Raw genomic sequence first — 19640 nt, 5'->3', positions numbered from 1 at the left:
GCCACAGAGGGAGAGTGGGAAAGAGGAGGAAGAAAGACGGATTGATAGAAAGATGGACAGAGAGAGAGAGAGAGCGAGGGAGGGAGGGAAGGAGAGAGAGGGAGAGGGAGGATCAGGGTCCCTCCACCCGCACCATGAATAGACATGAGGTGGTTCCTCTCAAACAGAGCCACTTCAATGACTCATTATGCATGGGGGGAGTGGGTGAGAAATGGTTGTCTCGGCTCTTTTCAAGGCCACAGATCGTCAGTCACAGGGAAGTCTTTAGTCATCCCGGGAATTCATTGATAACTATCTTAGAGGTCGCTCATCTTGCTTTCATCCTGCATTAGTACTGCAGTGCTCGCTGCAGCAACACTTCTCCAGTCTCAAGTGTTTAAGAGCAGAGCTGTGGTGATCGGGAAGGAAAGAAACGTCTCCAAACCAGCGATATTAAACACAAGCAAGAGGAGAGGCACTTCATTATCTGATATAGTGCATATCAGTGTTTTTATCAGACTCTGAGCGTTATGTAACTTTCTTTTACTTGAAGAAATATGAGAAGTAGAGTTATTTAAGGACTGTAGCTTGATTTGAGATAATTAAGCTCAGTCCCATCTTGAACTTTTACCCCTAATGCTTGATTACAAGTGTCCCTCTACCTCTTGGGACTGAGTTACAAGTGGAAGTGGTGAAATCTTCATCATCGGTAATAGTCGAGAGCATTTATGCCAACAGATCTGACGATTATACCAGACATTTTTAAAACGCAATATTCAAAAATACTTATCTAAAATCAAAAGAAAGAACAGTGCATTAAATCAAAATGGAAGCTGACTGAAAACATTGACCAATCCTGTACATGAGCAGAGAAAAATCTGAGCAGCAGCTTCACATGTGAGCAGAAGGTTGACGGGAGAATGGTTTGAAATTTGACCAAGCTACTTAAGATTTGATATGTTGAGCTCAAACACAAAAAATCTTAGCAAATTATTATTATTTTTTTTGCTCCAAAAGCTGCTTTTATTGGCTAGTTTCTGAACAGTTTTAGCACAAAATCAATGAGGCATGCTCTCACAACTTTAAAATGTGATTTTGAATAAAGCCCCAACAATAACCTTGCTTAAAGGGATAGGCAAATTTGCCCATCACCATAATCCCTATAGTCTTACTAATAGGTTCATTACCTTTAGTTGTCCATGCAAGCTATTTTTAGATCGGTGCTGCTGAGTTCAGAGCTGCTGTGCCAACTCAATGGAGTCTTATAGTATTCCGGTTTTTCCTAATCAAATCAAATACACAATCCAACAACTCCAAAACGCTCTCTTGGACAAGTTGTGACCTGCACATTCACCACGATATGAAATAATAACGTATAATTATGAAACATTACGAAACATAAAGAAAATACTCGGAACTACTTTCTGAGTAAACCACTGGGCGGAGTGACACGGTGCGTACCTGTGGCAGTTGTGTAGTTACTTGATAGTTCCGGCTTTGCATTTAGCTTTAAAACATTTTCGTCTTGTAATGTTCCACGATTATATCATTTCAACTGAAGGTAACGAACCTATTACTAAGACTCAGGATCATGGCAATGGGCAAATTTACCAAAATGTCCCTTTAAGTCAAGTATTTCCAACCTTTATTCGAGTTCATATTTACTCACTCTGATGTGTTTTAGTCAGAAATATTGTGGTTTTTACTCACTTACGTCTTTCTAGTGCTGGGCAATTAACCCTTAGAGCTCATGCGGCACGGATCCATGCCACAGACACACCCTTTGTAAATTTCTTAGCAACTTTTGAACCGTAAGTTGTAGACACTAACTTGTTTTTTCCTGTGAAAGCTCTCTGTGGTGCCTTTCTAAATATGTTCTTCATGCATTCATAGCTTTTACAGAACATTTTCTAGTGATCCCAGAACTTGGCTGACTCCCGGGGTCTCTGACGACAGCGTTGTCTTATACAACAAGAACAACCATAAGTCATAGACACTCTTTTTTCCTCTGAAGGCTGACCATTTTGCTGTTCATTTGCTTTCCCTGATGTCTCCGTAGCCCTTAAGGACACCGTTCTAGTGACCCCGGAACTTCGGTGACTTTTCGGGGTCTGTAAAGATTAAATCCATGACATAAGAACTGATAATTAGCGTCTTTTTTGTCAATTTTTAATCCATTTTTGATCGTTTACTTTGGCTTTCTTCAGTGGGTAGTGCCATATTTGTTGAGGGCACTGTTTACATGCAATGCATTGTGGGAGGGGCTGTCCTCCATTAGCAAGATGCTGCTTAAAGGAATGGCACAAATGACTCTACCTGTAAAAGAGTGCATGGACTTTTTTGTTTATACGTATGTAGATATTTTGAAAACCTTTAGTCACATAATAAAGTTAGAATATTTGTTTTTTCCCAGTTTTTTCCCCAAGAGATGGGAGAACAACTCTGTACAAAAAAATGCTTTGTCACTATTGTTTACTGTGTTATCAATACAAATCTTTGAGTTTGAGTTTCAAATTCCGATTTGTTTTTTCTTTTGTCTTCAGAGTCCTATGGCTTTTTCAGAACTCAAGTAAAAGTAGATATATTCTTAAAACCCAGGTTGTCCTGAAGAAAAAGATGTAAAGAGCTGTGTGCATGCCGTCTTGGGCTTGTTTTGTCCATAGGTTTTGTTGTTAATGAAACTGTTCCCTCCACTTCTTCACAGCCTTGAGCCTTCTTTGAAAATCACTGATTTAGGTCACTAAACTCTGTTTTGCCTTGGTTTTCTCAGCTGATGTCTGTCTAGTCTTGCTCACTGTAACAGCAAATCTGTCTCTTTAAAGAGATCCAGATCATTGGTTCAGTTCAGTAGAGCTGGTTGTTTGGCTCTCAATTGGTTCTTTTGGTACCAGTTTAGCTTTTAAAATATGGATTAAATAACGACAAAGGAGGGAGGAAAGGAAACTGGCACTCAAACATGAGCTAGCTTGTGTGGTTCACATTAAAGAGTCATTTCGGATGGCAGGCTTAATTATAAATGGCACACCACCTCTTGGTCGCACACCCCACAAGGTTTACTTGATTAATGGTTCATCACCACTTCAATTGAAAGCTTTAAAGATACATTAAAGGGGCTCAGCTAGCCTCTTAGCTCAGTACAAGACTCCTCAAGACTCTTTCCTCCCTGAATCTGTATAGACGATGCCAAAGACTGGGAGGTCTGCAGGACTGATTTTTTGTGATACTGTCTCCACACCTAACCTTGCAAAGCAGATGGATTCACCCATTTTCGTGTTTCTTACTGGTGAATCCATCATGCAAAGCTCCCATCTGAACTGTTTGGGTCTGGTTAGAAAGTGACAGAAAGTACTTTCAGGTGTGGCAGAGTCATGACGTGAGCAAGCAGCAACAAGAGGACGGTGCAATTATGGAGGGAGATGTTAGCATGGATGCTGTTTTATCAGAACATGACAACATTTCTTCGTTAAAAGAAGTACAAAGAACAGCATTGAGTTGTTTTCTTTTCAAAACCGACAAAAGTCGTGTACTGACATGTCTACAGTCGCCATGGTTCAAGTTATACAGCTCTCTCTGGAGGTTACTCGTCAGTGGTGGTGCACCTCAGTTTGGGGCCACGATGTCGTGTTTTGTTGTGCCGATTGGCCCGTAAAGATGTGACAGACCGAACGTTCATCCAATCATCCTCCAAATTTTTTTCAAAGGCTCTGCCCTTTCCCAAACACTGTCTATGGAAGGTTTACCAGATGGATGTGTGAAATAAATCCATCTGGCGTGTCAGGGTACTCCACACCATCGTACAGGTCACTTCTTGACCCTCATTTGGCAATCCCAATCACTTGATTGCAAACACCCAACAGAAATGAAAACTTATGGAAAACTTTATTTAAACTATAAAGAATTAAAGGCCCTGAATTTATATGGGTTCTTTCACCATGTTCACATGAGGTAGAAAGAGTAGAAGCTAACATAATCATCCCTGTGTCTGCAGGAGGTCTGCATCTAATGCCCACAAAACTATAACATAATATGTTCTGATAATAATATGAAGGGATAAAGAATACAATCTTCTGTGACTTTGTAGAGCAGTGTCTTTGACTGTTCCCTAGATCCAGCATTACTAAACTGCTTTGATTTTTTTGCACAAAAATCCCCTAACTACAACAGAACAACACCTCTGAGCTAGCAGTGGCACTGTGAAAGCTTTCTGTGCTGCTGTAGCAGCAGAAATGTCATAAATGGTGGAGGTATTACACTGCTATCAGTAATAAGGCAGGTGGCAACTCTAAAGATCAGCAGTAATCAAAAGTGACAACTTTATTGAGAGGAACTGCCAGAATGTCTGCAGGAACAAAACCAATGAAAAGTGATGGGTTCAAGGTCCCTGCTTTCGTGATTTAACACCCGTTTTCGTTTTTTGGCTTTTAACTTTCACCCAAAGTTGTAAAAGCATCTTTTTCTTTCGTCTCTATGTGTATCACTCACCGCAGACTGAGGAGTGAGCTATCCATGCATGGTACAATCTTAGTACCCAGAGGCATCACTTTGGGGCAAGTTCTCCAGGAATACTGAAGAAACACTGTTGTGTAATGGGAGATCCCTCCCTCTGCTCTCACATCCACTTACTGCAGTTTTTGCCCCTTTTAGCTGCTTCTAAAACAGAGCAAAATGGGGAGGGTTTCTGCGGGAAATCCCATGCTGAATTTCAAATCAGCCCGTGTTGGTTATTGTTTGTCAAAGCCGATCATATTTCAGCAGGAGCAAGCCCCCCATTTGAAGCATTTTGGAGCACAGAGAGCTGTCAGAGAGCCTTGTCATAATGTTGATCTTTGGAGCAGCAATTCCTTGTGGTGCAGAAGCAAATCTGCATGCATAGTTTACATGGCACCTCCCTGCCATCTAGGTCTATTGTGACATTTATTCTTTTATTTTCCAACCAAAATCTCTCTGAATACACAGCAATTGGGAGCAAATGTTAGCTTGAGCTAAATTATGAGCCCAAATCACACATATTCAAATTCCGTGTGGCATTTTAACCCGAGAAAGCGGCTTCTGAGGGTGAGAAAAGAGCTCCTGTGTGGAAAAAGGAACGTGCACAGGCATGCAATCAGACTCATGCATGCCCAAACGCTCTCATATGTTCGTGCAGCAGACACGCACACACTTCCTTCCCAGCTCAGGATGCACACGCTCAAGAAAGCACATGGATTAATAATGTACCATATTCCCAGTAGGAGGCTAGTTAGCATTTCAGGAAGATTGCACTAACACTAGGGAACTGTAATTAGGAAGTTATTGTTTCAAGTTGCTACTCCTCACACACACAAAGCACCGCTGCACGCACATATACACATGGGCCTGCACACGGAGCCATGCACACTCATGCACAAACACAGTATGCAAATGAGAAAGGAAGGCGAGTGGCAGTTTGCTCTCTGTTAGACCTAATCTTTGCTGCATCAGTCTGGGTATATCTGCTTTGATTTTTGCTTTAGAGGAGAATAAAGAGTGCTGCTGATAAACTCCTCTACTTACTCTTACTTAAATTATTTCCTCCCTAAAGCTTATAAAGTGTACATTTTGTCCATTAGGAGAATTAATCAGCTACATTTACACTATGAGGTTTGGAAAATATTCAGATATATTAATCTTTCCCCTGCTGTTTCTTACATAAACTATCTCTTAATGTATAATATTAAATAGTATATTAAAGAAAACCATATTTAAATTTCTAATACCCCCAAGCCTTGAGAAATTAAATGCATTTCTGATCTTGTTAACATGAGTTAAAAGTAATATAAAAAAATTATCATCTGGTCAGCAGGAGGTCTATATCCTCTGCATACAGCATTGATGAAAAATATAAATTATAATGTATCAGAAGATTATAAAGGGAGACAATATAATCTTCTGGGACTTTTCAGAATATTGGGATTATCCAGCCATGCATCTGATAGATTTATGGCCCTCAACCTGATATAACTGAGTAGAAATAATACAGTTTATGCAGCTTAATGCTCTTAGAATTACATGTTAAAGCTCTTGTGAGGAGTTTTTAGCTGTTATGAAATGGAATGACATTTATAAGAATGCCTGTATATGATCTAAAAATGCAAACCATGCATTGACAAAACTGAGCATGTCTTTAAAGTGGGTTTAATACCTGACAGCAGGGGCGTAGCTAGAGATAACTGGCTCCCAGAAGAATATTACACAGGGCCCACCTTAAATGGATAGCCATAATTTCATGATAACCATAATATCATGATTTATGAGCATTTCTTTTTTACTATGGTTAAATTGAATTTACTTGCATTATTTCACAATGCTGGACTTTACCATTTGGACATTTTTAAGGGAGGAGCAGGGCTCCCCAGTATTTTATTTCACTCTATTGACACAAATTTAAGTCTGTTGACCAATTTATTTAGTCGCTTTTGATTCAATAATGACTCTAATTACAAAGAGAAAATAAAAAGAAAGAATTTGCATTGCAGGCTTCTCAAGGCCCCTCCCTGCTGTGGGCCTGGGTAATCAGAACCCTTTTTCCCCCTTGTGCGACGCCTTTCCTGAAAGCACTGTTGCAGGTTGCAAGGTTCAGGTTTTAAGCTGCCTGTTTGCTGTGTGATTTTCATCCGATTCAGACATGAATTTTAAATCGCACGACTCACTTGGAAGTCAGGTCATGTCTGATCATGCCTCTTTGGTGGTCAGTGGACAGAGGGACACAATGGCCGACCACAGCCTGACCAGCTGCTCCAGACTGGTCTGATAGATTTCTGGCTTGTTTGATACTTTGGTTGTCCGTGCAGGTTCTCATTATCCAGGTCATGGTTATCTAAATCTTTGTCAAGGGCAACTGGACTTCATTGAGGCTCTTGGAGACTCCTCCAAAAGGCTTCTTCAGTTCAGGGAACTTAATCAAGTCCAGTTGGTCACTTAACAAAGATATGGATGTACGACTGCACATGCTTACAAGTGAGAGCAGAGCGATGAGCAGAATCCTCAACTTGGAGGCATTTCCTCCTTTGTAAACCAGGGTTGGAATGAACTTTACAACCACCTGCCACGTTGGCTGGTAGCAGTATATCCGACTTCAACCTCTTTGTGTGGGACTTTTCAAAGAAAACTACCTTTACATTTGTTACAGTCTGTCCCGTCTTCAGCACTGTTTAAGAAAATAAAACATGCACAATGATCATGTGTCATAACTGACTCAATCACACAGTGTGAGCTGACACTCCACCACGAGTGTTACAGACTCAGCTTGAAACTACACAGTGTATGCATGGCCCAAGGCTCAGCTTCACACAGCAGAACCTGCTTTTTCCAACTATTTTTACAGCATTCATTTATTTAAATCCTCAGAAAGCACATTGCAAATAGTCCACTAAAGCACCTCTGTTTTTCAGCACAGATGAATAGCAACTGTGAAAATATGAAAAAGTCCAAGTAGCAACAAAATTACTCCCTATTCACTTTACAGTGTATACGCCATTTTGTAATGGTGTTTGAATTCTGAATGAGCATTGTTAAACCCTATGTAGTGTACCCATTACATCCCACAATGCATTGTAAAAAGTAGCCATGAGGCTATCATCTATATTCAAAAATGACAGCACGGACATGTGTATTTTTTTTAAAAGACACAATTGTTTTAGCTTCGATTCCCCAGCTGTTGTAACGGGTATCTATGAGGTGTTGCTACACATTTTAATTGAGAGACGGCGATTATGTCATGGTCCGTGGCCAAAGTTGGGTCTGAAATCGTTTCTGTATTTTGCACATGAGGCCACTATGTAGTCTGCTACAGAGAGCCCACTGTAGTGAAGAGGGAGGTGGGAATGAGTGTCTTATTTCAGACACAGCCTCTGTTTTTCACAGCTACACATAAACACTGTACATTGAGTTTCTAAAAAGCTTCAACCTTGAGTGAGTTTTCAAAAAGATACATTTCTAAAATGCAGTTTGCATGCATACAGAAAGCCAAAATGCAGAGAAAAATCTATATTTCTGAAACTCACTTGGTCTTAATTGCATGGTTAAGTGGGTTTGTGTTGATTTTGGCACCCTTTATGGACAAATATTACAACAAAAGCCTTTACTGATCCTATCCTGAACATGTGAGCATTGTGGGTTTTTTTTTCTTTTCTTCTTTTTTTTTTGTTTTTAAATTGGTGGCCTTAACATGTCCAAAAAGTCTTGAAATTTGACACATGCATGGGGCGTGGAGAAGAATTCAGCCCCTCATGTTGTTTTACCAATCAAAATAAAATTTTGTGTACATATTCAGTTTCATGAGACACACTCATCATACGTTAAATATGGTGTTTTTTTGCCATGTTGAGGCCATGCTATTGAGGATTAACTTGTTCGAGGGTGTAAGTCCAATTCAATCAGAATGGGGGAAGACGTGCAAAACAATGTTGTGATTGGGAATCAATTCGACATTCAGTTTAAAGGACTCCAGTCTCTGTATGTAGGCATCTGCTCTGCTAACTGAGCTAAAACGGCACCTGAAAATATTACCATGCTGTTTTTAAACATTTAAATATATAAGTAAATGTAAATCTCTGCAGAGGAAAATGTGAAAATGCTTTTTTGCAAGGTGTTTCAAACCACCTAGACTGACTCCTACCATGCTGCAGCGTCAGAAGAGGAAAGTACCTTTATTTTAAACAATCAACCTTCTGTTTGCTTGGCTTGCTTTTGCAGCTCAGACATGCTTCCAGAGTGATTTCATTCTCTTTTATAAGCAGCTGAAAACACCTCACAGGAGCTTTAAATGAGAGAATATACGCTCTTCAATATGGGCCAACCCTTTGACATAAAGTCCATATAAAAGGCAATTTTCCGGCATAGGTCTGTGCTCCTATAACCCTGAATTACACCTCACTCCCTGTGCTGAAACGCTGCCTAAACTTTGTTGGCCTGAGGCTCATCAAATTTTGATTCCCTCTTTGCTTCTGGGAGCCGTATAAAAACTCGAATCATCCCGGGTCTTGAGAAGTAGTTTAAGAATTCCTCCGAGCCGCTTCCATTAACCCGAGCCTTCCTTTTTGAAACAATGATCCAACCCAACGGTGACCTCATAGCTCCAGCTTGTAGCGTGAATGATGAATGAGCTGCCTAATGTATGCTGACGCATGTCTTGCTGATGCCAGCACGCCAGAAGTCGAGCTAATCCCAACCTAAACTCTCCAGCTCGGGTCTCACACCTTCTCCTCTCTTTCTCCTCTCATCTCTGCCTCCATCTTTCCATACCGCCACGATGCACACGCACCCATGCCTCCTGAGTGTGTGTATATTGAGTCAGCTAGTTTGTATGCCTGCTGCTGCTGCTATACCAGCCTCTCTCTGGAAATCAAGGAGAAATCGTGGTGTGTATGCTGAGAGAGGGAGAGGAAGAAAGCGCGGCAGGGGGAGAGGGATGGGTGAGGGAGAAAGGGACAGGGATGCCACAGGGTAAAATGAAACGGCAGTGGGAAAAAAAGAAATAACAAAAGGGTGGGAAAGATGGGGAAAAAGCGCTCAATAGATATGTGTTCCTCCCAGCCTGCTCGTCTCTATTCTGTTTCATTACCTCTGCCCTGTGTTCTGCAGACAGCCACGTCTCTGTGTGCTCAGGCAGTTTAGAGACACTGTAGCCTGGCATAGACTTGAAAACCCCTCTGATGTTCTTCTCTGAGGTCCTCTTCAGGGCTAAAAGGAGAAATCTCTCAGGCTGTCCCATTAACTACTAGAGCCTGGACTATTGAAATGGCATTACCTTTCATGGCTGAGCACCACATTGGCTCTTCCTCCATTTCCTGATAAAGGTCTGTCGTACGAAAAAAACCCCAAGATACCAGCCGCAGGAGAGCAACAGGGAGATTGTTTTTTTTTGGTTTGTCTCTCTTCCCTTATCTTTCAGGCATCTCTCACTGTTTTCTCTCTTCTCTTGTGACAAATTTCTCCAGGGTTTGGGCGTCATTTGTATCCCCTTCCCGTTGCTGGAAATATACTGAGAGAAGCTCTGACAGAGACGATGATAGAGAAGAAGGGCACAGATAATTCTCTGTTAGCTTAAAGATAACTTTCATATTTGAGGGAACAGTTTGAATCCTGAAATGTTTTTTTACTCCTTATTTGAGAAAGCATTTGTATCCCTGTTTAATACAAAGAAACAGTATTATCACACCAGCTGGCAATCAATAGCTCAGCCACAGAAATAAGAAAACAACCTTAATGGTTTTAAAGTAAAGTACAAAAGATACTCAGAAACTTTCCTTCTTTTTTCTGGTGTCTTTTATCTCAAAACCCACATATTTTTCTTAGGCACAGCTCTGGGACTCAATTTTTAGCCTTTTCAGAAACAAACATGTGAGCCATAGCATTCACTGTAGGTCTGTGTAGCCTTGAACCCTTTGTAGGCAACCTCTGGTCCTGAATAATGAGGCCATTGTGGAAGTGCAAACAATTGCAATATGGCGAGTGTTCACTTGAGGCTGGCTGCAGGAACACTGGAAGTCCTGTACACAACACATGTTAAAAAGCTGTTTTTACACCAAAAATAAGCTGGAAAAAAATGAAACATGTCTCATCTTCATGTCCTCTCATTGTACGGCGGGGCGGGGGGGATTTTTTCACAATCATTTCAATTATATTTAGGAAAAACCTCACTGCGCACTGATTGGCATGTCTTATTTGACTGATAGATAGCTTGACAGGCAGATGCTACCTATCTGCCAACCAGAAGGCTAGCTTTCATGATAGCTTAGATGACAGGAATTTGAGCTCAGTGGACGGGCTCTTGTCTGCCGTTAAAGTTTGGTTGAGACAGTGATTTCAATATGGAAGGTGCCTATGATTGGCAACAAATGCTGCTTGAGTCTGCGTATTGTAATGTGTTGCCAACGCCTCAGTAAGGAAAGAAGTTATCGGCTATCCTAAAAGCCGCTAGAAGTTGCTAGATAGTGTCATAAACAAATTTGCATAATCAGCCATCTGTATGTATTTGTAACAGATACTGTTGGAGAGACGAATAACATCATGGGAGGGAAAAATAGTGATTAAAAAAACATCCTAACTAGTTTCAGAACTAGAAATGAACTTTCTTCTGTTTTTTTTTTTTTTTTTTTTTTTTCATGTCGTGATTCCAACCCTCCTCCTTTATTTGGGCTTGAGATTGGTAAAAGTGAAGAGGCACTCTGATGGAGTTATTTAAGGTTTTTTTTTTTTTTTTTAATTTTCTTAAGTGCAGTTTAGTTTTTAACCTCACTGTCCACTTAGGAGACGACAACAAGTCACGGTAAAAAATTAACATTTTTTTCAATACAATCTAAATGGACCAAAAAGAGACGAAAGAAAAACTGTCCAGGTGGCTTCGTGGCGTGGTTCATTGCCCCTGTTTCATACCTAAAAGCTATGGCCAGTCTGCTGAACATCTGAGGATTTCTCAAACAGAAAAAAAAGAAAGCTATGAATTCACAACTTAATGTGAGTAAAATTCAGTATGAAGAATTATGAAAGTAAAACGATTCTGGACACAACCATCACCCCATTTGGGTTATGTTAGAGTAAGCACTTTTTAAGATTAGGCTGACAGTTAGCCAGCAGTTGGCTGAGATTTGTTGAACCTGGTTTTAAAGACCCTGTAAAGTGAAATCCAAAGTTTTTGTCTAAACACTCTAGAAATGTTGGAATATGGTTGCTGTAAACACGTGAAAACACTAAGATCTACATGTGACTGAATTCTTGATTTAGACCATTTCACCTCTTTCCTGGCTTGGTTTCATGTGGGCAGGGTCAATATGTGGGCTCACGATGTCATGAGCCCACAGTAGAGAATGACCCCGCCCCTCTAACACTACAATATTGTGGAAGGAAGCAGTCACTTGTAGCAGGGACTTCTGGGTTTATTTTGTTTAAAGGAATTCCCTCTTGTAAGTTCTTTGATGTTCATGTTTCATTGCAAAGTTATAGTTATGCATGTTTTGTTTATTGGTTCATGTTTTTAGAGGAAAGTATTTTTCCAAGTGTGACACCATGAGTGAGGGGTTTAATGCTGCAGACTGCCTGCCTGTATGTGTCTTTATCTGTGGTTTTAAACAAAAGATTGCTGCTCATGCTTATTGTGTGAGGGCTTGTTAAACTCATTCAATAGTACAGATTGTTGAACTGTACTGAGATGAACACTGTGGTCTATGATATGCTATGCATCATAGCAAGATTTGAACAGACTTTGTCTCTTCTTCTAAGGTCAACAAAAGGTCAAGAGACAGGCTAATGACGTGAGTGCTTTCCTCCATTCAGACTGTAACATTTTTAAACCTGAGAGGATCATATTTCTCCTGAGTGGGCGTGTCTTCCGCTCGTTCAACAGACACACCCACACCATCCTGGAGCAGATTTTACTGCCTCATTTTTCATGATTTGAAGCTTATTTTAATAAACTTGGAGATGCTTTATTTGACTGAAATTTGACCTGGAGGTTCATAACACAGTGATCTATCATACGACAAACCTAAATACAGATTTATTTTTACTTTACAGGGTCTTTAAATGCTATTTTAAAGTTAACACTGTGTCTCTTGCTAATACTCTGGAAATAAATCACTTAAAACCTAACTGGAAATGCTCTGTCTTTAAATATGAAAATCTTTATTTATTATTTGAAAATACAAATAGATTATTACTAGCTAAATAGTCATAATCTTGTGAAAGGATCAAATATCAAGTCTGATTTACATTTAAAATATCAAGCAGTAGAACTAAGCTTTATACATACCCGCCAACATTAAAGGTACAGTTTTTAATATTTAGCTTAGAAGCATTTCGTGAAACAAACATTGTTAGGCAGTTTTTAATTGTGTCAGGATACTGCTAAGTCAATTATATTGGGCTCTAGGTTCGTTTATTTTTGGTGTCACTGTTTGGTATGCTTACTTGACAGATACATGCTTTGTCTCGTTGTAATGTTTGACATTACCGCAGATAGCTATCACCATGGTAGAGAAACATTCAAGTCACACTGGCCGTCCATTCTACATTCAACCGTCTATTTTTGCCGTCCTCTAATTCTCCCTGAGTTGCTCTGTGTTTGTCTGCAGATTTCAAAGCATTTCCATGTTCTAACGCGAGCCTAGTCTCAACAAAGGAATTGATTGGCATCACATGTGACTACCGTAAAGACAGAAAAAGCTGCACCATTTAAAATAGCCTACAGTTAAAATGCATTGAAAACAGCCCTGTTTGAAAGGGGAACAGGTTATTTAATTATTTAAGGAAGGCCCAGCCACAGAGAGAAAATACACTAGCAGCATCTGTCTTCGTTGAATATGTTCTTCCTGTGCATCGATGCAGAATCATCCACAATGCAAGATTATTTTCAAAATCACTAATAATGACTCAGTGTGAAGTCACATTGGGAACAGATTCTGAACAGTCAGATTTTGTATTTCCAGACATAGGTGGCCAATGATTGATGACTGGGTCAGCTAGTTTCCCATGTTGTGGTACTCTAGACCCCAGTATACCCCAATATATGTATAAAAATAAAAAAATGGGCTTTTCATATTTGTTCTTTAAACAAGTCAGAAAAGAACATAAAAAAGTGATCCTTCAAAACTTTAATGATGCCTAGAGCTTACAGCTAAGAGAACAGAAATCTCCAGCAACACTTGTAGTCATGACCCTGATGAAGGCTACATGCCCAAATGCATCGGTCTGATAAAGTTGTTCTTGTAACTACAAGTGTTGCTGGAGATTTCTGTTCTCTTCAAGACCCTCCTCATCCTCTATGCACCTTGGGAGATGGTGAAGTTGTGCCAGATTTACCCACTTCAGTTCTATAGAGCTTACAGCTAGCCAGCAACTGCAGATTTTCCTTTATTCTGTCTTAAAATCAAAATATTGTTCGACTTTTGGAGTGATAAATCGCACAGCTGGAATCATTGTGAACCGTGTATGCTGTGTAAAAAATAGAAAGCCCAATATTGCAGTCCGTAGGACATAAAATCTCTAAGTAAAGATGACAACTGCGCTCTCTGTTTTCTTTCCTTTGGCATGAAAATAGAGGATCAAAAGGAATCACCCCGGGATTAAAGGAGCCTCTTTGTGTGCATTTGTGTTACATGTGTGAACAGGGCACTCACAAAAGGGAAAAGATGATTTTTTTTGTTTTGTTTTGAATTGTCAAGTCATGTCAAGTTTGTTTGTATCTGCTCATATCCTGTTCACTGTCTCAATGGACTTTCCAGGCACACAAGAGCAGCTCTACCCTAAGAAGAAACTCCCTGAAACCATGCTGGAACATAAAATATTTAGCAAATTCTAAGGATGAAATCACAGATATTTCCTCCTTCTCTGCAGAATGTGTGTCAGTGGCATTGAAATTCAGGTGTATGCATGATGGGGCTGCCTGTACTTGAATGTTCCTACTGTAGCTTTGAGTGGACGAGCCCAGTCTGACTGGGGCTCAAGCAAATGTAGTACTCTGCAAAAGGATTCATGCTGGAAAGGTACAAAGGTGGAAGTAAGGTGAGCTTTGACTACTACTGCAGCAGCGTGGCGGTGTAAATGAAAGAAATGAGCAGGATTTGTTTCAAGACACCATTATCGACCTGAACGCAGCCTAACTTTAGCAGTGTAGTTCACCACACAGTAAAGACAGATCTATAGACTAACCAGGTGAGATGAGGGACTCTTCCTTCACCATTAAAGCCAATTTAAGAAAGCTTTTTAGAAACAGTTCAGTCGCAGCCTCATTTTCTTTAGTCCTTGGGTATCGCACTGCAAAAAAATAACATCTAGTCAAGCGTTTGTCACTGCCATTTAGCCTTAAAGCTGTGTTGAAATACCATCCCCAGTACAATCAAGCCAATTGTTAGCCAGGTTTTATCTAGAAATGCCTTCCTAAAATGGAAATGGTCTCATAGAACCGGCTGTCCACTATAACCTAAACTGAATGCCCCCCCAAAAGTAACTAAACTCCAAACATTCTCTTTTTGTGGAAAATCTTGATAGCTCGTACGAAAAAGACCACATGAAACTCCCAAAGGCTGCCACCTTTCTTTTTTAACTTGTTCCTCATAATATTAAAGATAAATCTTGATTATTTATCTTTGCAGGTCAGGAAAAGCTTCATTAATCACAAAAGAAATTAGGAGCGGGATTGCTTGAAAATGAAATAAAATAACAGCAAGATAAAAAGTTAAAGCCTTCGAAATGTTTTCTACTTCAGCACATGACTTTAAAGCAGTCTCAATTGTTTTAATAATTGGTGGCATTAACAAGTACAATAAAACACATGCTTTATAATATTGGTGTTTAGGTGAGGACAGTGTGGAGGAACTCTTGCACTGTCTTAAAGGCACAATTTCACTGGCAATGTTTTGATTCTGAAAAATTATTAGTGTATTAGTACAGTTTAAAAAGTGTAAAGGAATTTAGTGGAATCTGCTCTGAAAACTGAGGTTGTTTCTGAAATCACACACTCATTCCCTACTCCCTATTTCCTTTATAGAGAGCTGAGCTGTGGTTCAGCTCAGTAGAGCGGTTCGTTTAGCTCCTAAACTGCTTACTACTTTTTACAAGTTTCGTTTTTTTGTTTTCTTTTTTACAGATATATTTTTGGTCTTTTATGCCTTAATCCATAAAGAAGGACAGTGGATCGAATCAGCAACAGGGATCAGAGAGTGCAGGTGAGACATGCAGGAAAGGAGCCAAAGGCTGGACCTGAACATGAGCTGCGTGCGTACGTGAGGTGTGACGTTACCACTAGATCACTGGCTCTTAACTGGTCTAGTTTTTTGACAAAATTCACATTTGTAAAACACCCATTTTTAATTTTAGTCTTAGTCTATTGATTAAATGTCTTTTAGTTTTAGTCACATTTGGGGCATTTCTACCCTTTTTTAGTTTTTGTCTAGTTTTCGTCCATGAAAAGTCCTAACATTTGAGTCTTTACTTTTAGTCCAAGCTTTTATTCTCTTGCCTAAATCTGGTACCAAATCATGGTAGTGTGTTCTCTGCACCCTGCCAAACCTGGGGTCCCTGCTTTCTACAGCTGAGAGGTCGAGTAGATACAGATGCATTGTTTTTTGACAGATTTACATACAGAGGAGAAATATAATGGATTTGAAATGTCTGACGAAAAACGACATTACATTTTAGTCTAGTTTTAGTCATCTTGACAAAACTAAACTTGTTTTTTGTCAGTTTTAGTCATCACAGATCTTACCTTTGGTTAGTCTTAGTCTCGTTTTTGTCATGGGAAAAAAAGGCTGTCGACAAACATTTTTAGTCGTAGTTTTAGTCAGTGAAATTAACACTGTGGTTAAATCAAAAAATTTTAGTAATTTATGCTGAAATAGAAGTGGGAAAAAATGCTTATAATTACTCAACAACATATGCTTGAACCACCTCCATTGGTGGTTGCGTTTTTACTGGATGGAAGCTCACAACGTGGGACAGCACACCTGTTCCACGGAGCTAATCCTGAAAGCTAACAGTAGTGTCGTAATGTTATTCATACTCTGACGTTCTCTTTACCTCCGGATTTCCCGTTTTCAACCCTCGATATGATTGGGGGGGGTGCTGAGGGTGTGAGAAACATCATTTTGAAAAAAATATTTTAATTCTGTGACGTGAACAGTGTCTCAAATGACCATGACTCTCTGTTTGCCGTACATCAGAAGGATGATCTATGATTGATGTCTTAATAAACACGTGAGAGAGAACAAATATTTTATTCATGAAAAGCAATAAATTAATGTTTTTTGGCTTAAATTAACCTTTATATTTTTCAGTACAAATATCTTTCTATTATTTCAATTAAAACAACTACAAAAGAGAATCTTTATGAGAAAAATCACTATTTACAGTAAAAAAGTAATAAGAACTGTACATAAAATTTGTCACTTAAGAAAAACAAATGATTAAAATATTTATCTATCAACTTGGGTTGGGACATTGGGTTGTCCACATGGAGTTGCTGTAGTCAATCATGTTTGTAACGTCATCAGAAGGTGCAGACCCCAGGACACATCTGGTACCTACACCGGGTCTTTCCCAGGGAACTTTTTTAGACTTGAAGACTTTATTTGGATTCTATCTTTTTGCACTCTGTGTGCCTCATTTACTCTGTAATTTACATTACATAAATACAGTAGATTTGCCTATGACTCATGGCCCCTTGGTGCAGGACGCCCCAGGCAATGCCTACCCTTAACCAATAGTAAAACCGCTTTTGCTTATTTCTTTGCTCATCTTGCCCTTTATGTCTTTAAGTCACATTTTATGATCCAAAACAGTCTCTAGCCAACTTAAACCATCAAAAGTATCACTCCTGCTGAGTCCTTGCTGTGGAAAATGTGAAAAAAGCTTCTTTCTACAGTGTTTTCTCCTTGCCTGACTCTGACCAGATGAAAACTGCTCACAGGGGCTTTAAACATGTCATTCTATTCATTTTGTAGTTTGTAAGCATATAACTCTGGCGTACAGTTTGATAGCCTTGTTCCTTATTAAAGAAGTTGGCTAATTGGACTATAATTCTTAAAAGTATTGATTTATGTTGGATAAAGTTTGAAATTACGTAACTATCTTTGATATATTTCACAGGGTTTTCTGCAGCCTCTTAGATGATTTATGCCTCATAAGATAGAGATGCAGTTTGTGCATACTGATATAGAAACAGAGCCTGCAGTCTATAAACTTAATGACCTAAACTCATGCAGGTGATTCACATTTAATGTTGGGGGTGACACTGACTGATGCTCTCTGCAGCCTGCAGTCCTCTGGCCAAACATTTACGGGGTTTCCACTTCACTGATGTTTCTGTTCTGTGTATTCGGCCTCTTTTTTGGTCGTTTTTTTATTCACTTCAGTTATTTACAAGCTTTGTGAAATCAGCCAATTGGCAATCACAAGAGAGGCTAAACTGTACAAACCTTTTGTCAATTAGCGCTCAGTAACACCAGGGGAAAATACCAGCGCTTGGCAGCCAAGTGAGTGTGTTTGGGGAGAAAGTACGTGTGGAAGAGAGAGGTTTATGTGAGTCTTTTTTAAAATTGTTAGGCGACAAAGTGTGGGAGTGGGCGGTGATTTTGTTTGATTGAGTTCAAAAGGTCATGTGCGAATGTTGATGTCACTTTGGGGATGCTATTAGTGTGTGTGCTGAAAGTAAAGTGTGTTTTTGTGTGTAAGTCAAGACAAACTAAATATCTCTCCTCGTATAATCCTTTAATTTCCCAGAGCGCTGTGCATTTTATCCTGTTTTTGTAGCCAAGTCTCAGGCATACGGCAGTGAGTGAGTGTTGCTCCTATGTCTGAGAGTCGAGAAAAAGGGAAACAAGAGAGAAAAACAGCGCTGCTATCTGACAGCTGTTTGCAGTTTGCACTCTGGGTGTTGGAAGTGTGACATGCTTTGTGTTTCTCTGCGTGTTTGTGCGTTCAGGCATATGTTGGGGTTAAATGTGGGTCTGAAAGCAATATTATGAGTATATGATTTTATAATAGCCGCTTTTAGTCACTCTATTATTTTCTCCCCTTGTCACTGTCAGTTTTCTGTCCCTGAGGAATTGTGCAGTGACGTGACAGGTTATATTTATGACTTTTTCTGTATGAGGGGCATATTCAAAGATTTTATATACTAATTTCAGGTTATCAGAGTCGGTTCAAACATGCGGCTCAGGATTGTTCAAACAAAACAATTGTGGAATCCTAGGAGAAAAAACATCTACAAACACTCAGCAAATGTCCTTATGAATTATGACACACCTGAATTATGATAAAATTAACCTTCCAAAGAGGAAACGCCCATTTCCATGTTTCTCACTGGTGAATCCATCTTGCAAAGCTCCCTTTTAAACAGTTTGGGCCTGGTTAGAAAGTGAAAGGACCAATCAGGGTCGACATAAAACATTAATGTTATTCCATCAAACACAGGTCCTTAATGCATCATGTGCCTGTGGTAGAGGATAAATGATCATACCTACCAATCAATCAAATAACACACACACACACAATCTATAAAAAATATAGTTATAATAACATAAAATGACTCAAACGGGATCCTGCTCTTATTTCCTGCTCTTTTAACCGACTTGTTCATGAACGACCCATCACTACATCCCGGCCATTTGTGAGAGCAAGGTATCTAAAAATGCCAGGATGGATTTTCTTCAAACTTTGCACAAATGTCCATTCCAACTCAAGGATGCACTCATTAGATTTCAGTGGAAACATGCATGAGATATATCACCAATATATCTGTTAAGTGGATAAAATAGATTTTGGAGGTCAAGGTAAATGGGCTCACATTTATGCCATGGTTGTAGCTGCATTTCCATTACCCTTGGAAATGCGCAAAATCTTAATAGTGCAATAAAAACTCGGTAATGGAAACACTCGACTTTAGAAGAAAACCTCTCAAATATCCCTAAAAAGTTTTTATGCTCTCGTGAAGAGGTTTTTCAGACGTTTCAATAGAGAAATATATCGTAATGTAAGGTGTCACATGGCCAGTTTACTCCGAGACAACATGGCGTGGTACGTGTGGACAGAAGAGGAGACTTGACTTTTCTTAACATCATACTTGTACCCTTATACGTGGCCTTTGCCATACATATGGACTTTGCCTCCGTTGCCTTCGTCTTTTGTTCAAATGATCAAGGCAGCTGCTG

Source organism: Cheilinus undulatus, linkage group 4 (genome assembly GCF_018320785.1).
Source record: "Cheilinus undulatus linkage group 4, ASM1832078v1, whole genome shotgun sequence".
In the NCBI taxonomy this organism is placed as follows: Eukaryota; Metazoa; Chordata; class Actinopteri; order Labriformes; family Labridae; genus Cheilinus; species Cheilinus undulatus.
Note: the sequence above shows the minus strand (reverse complement) of the source record.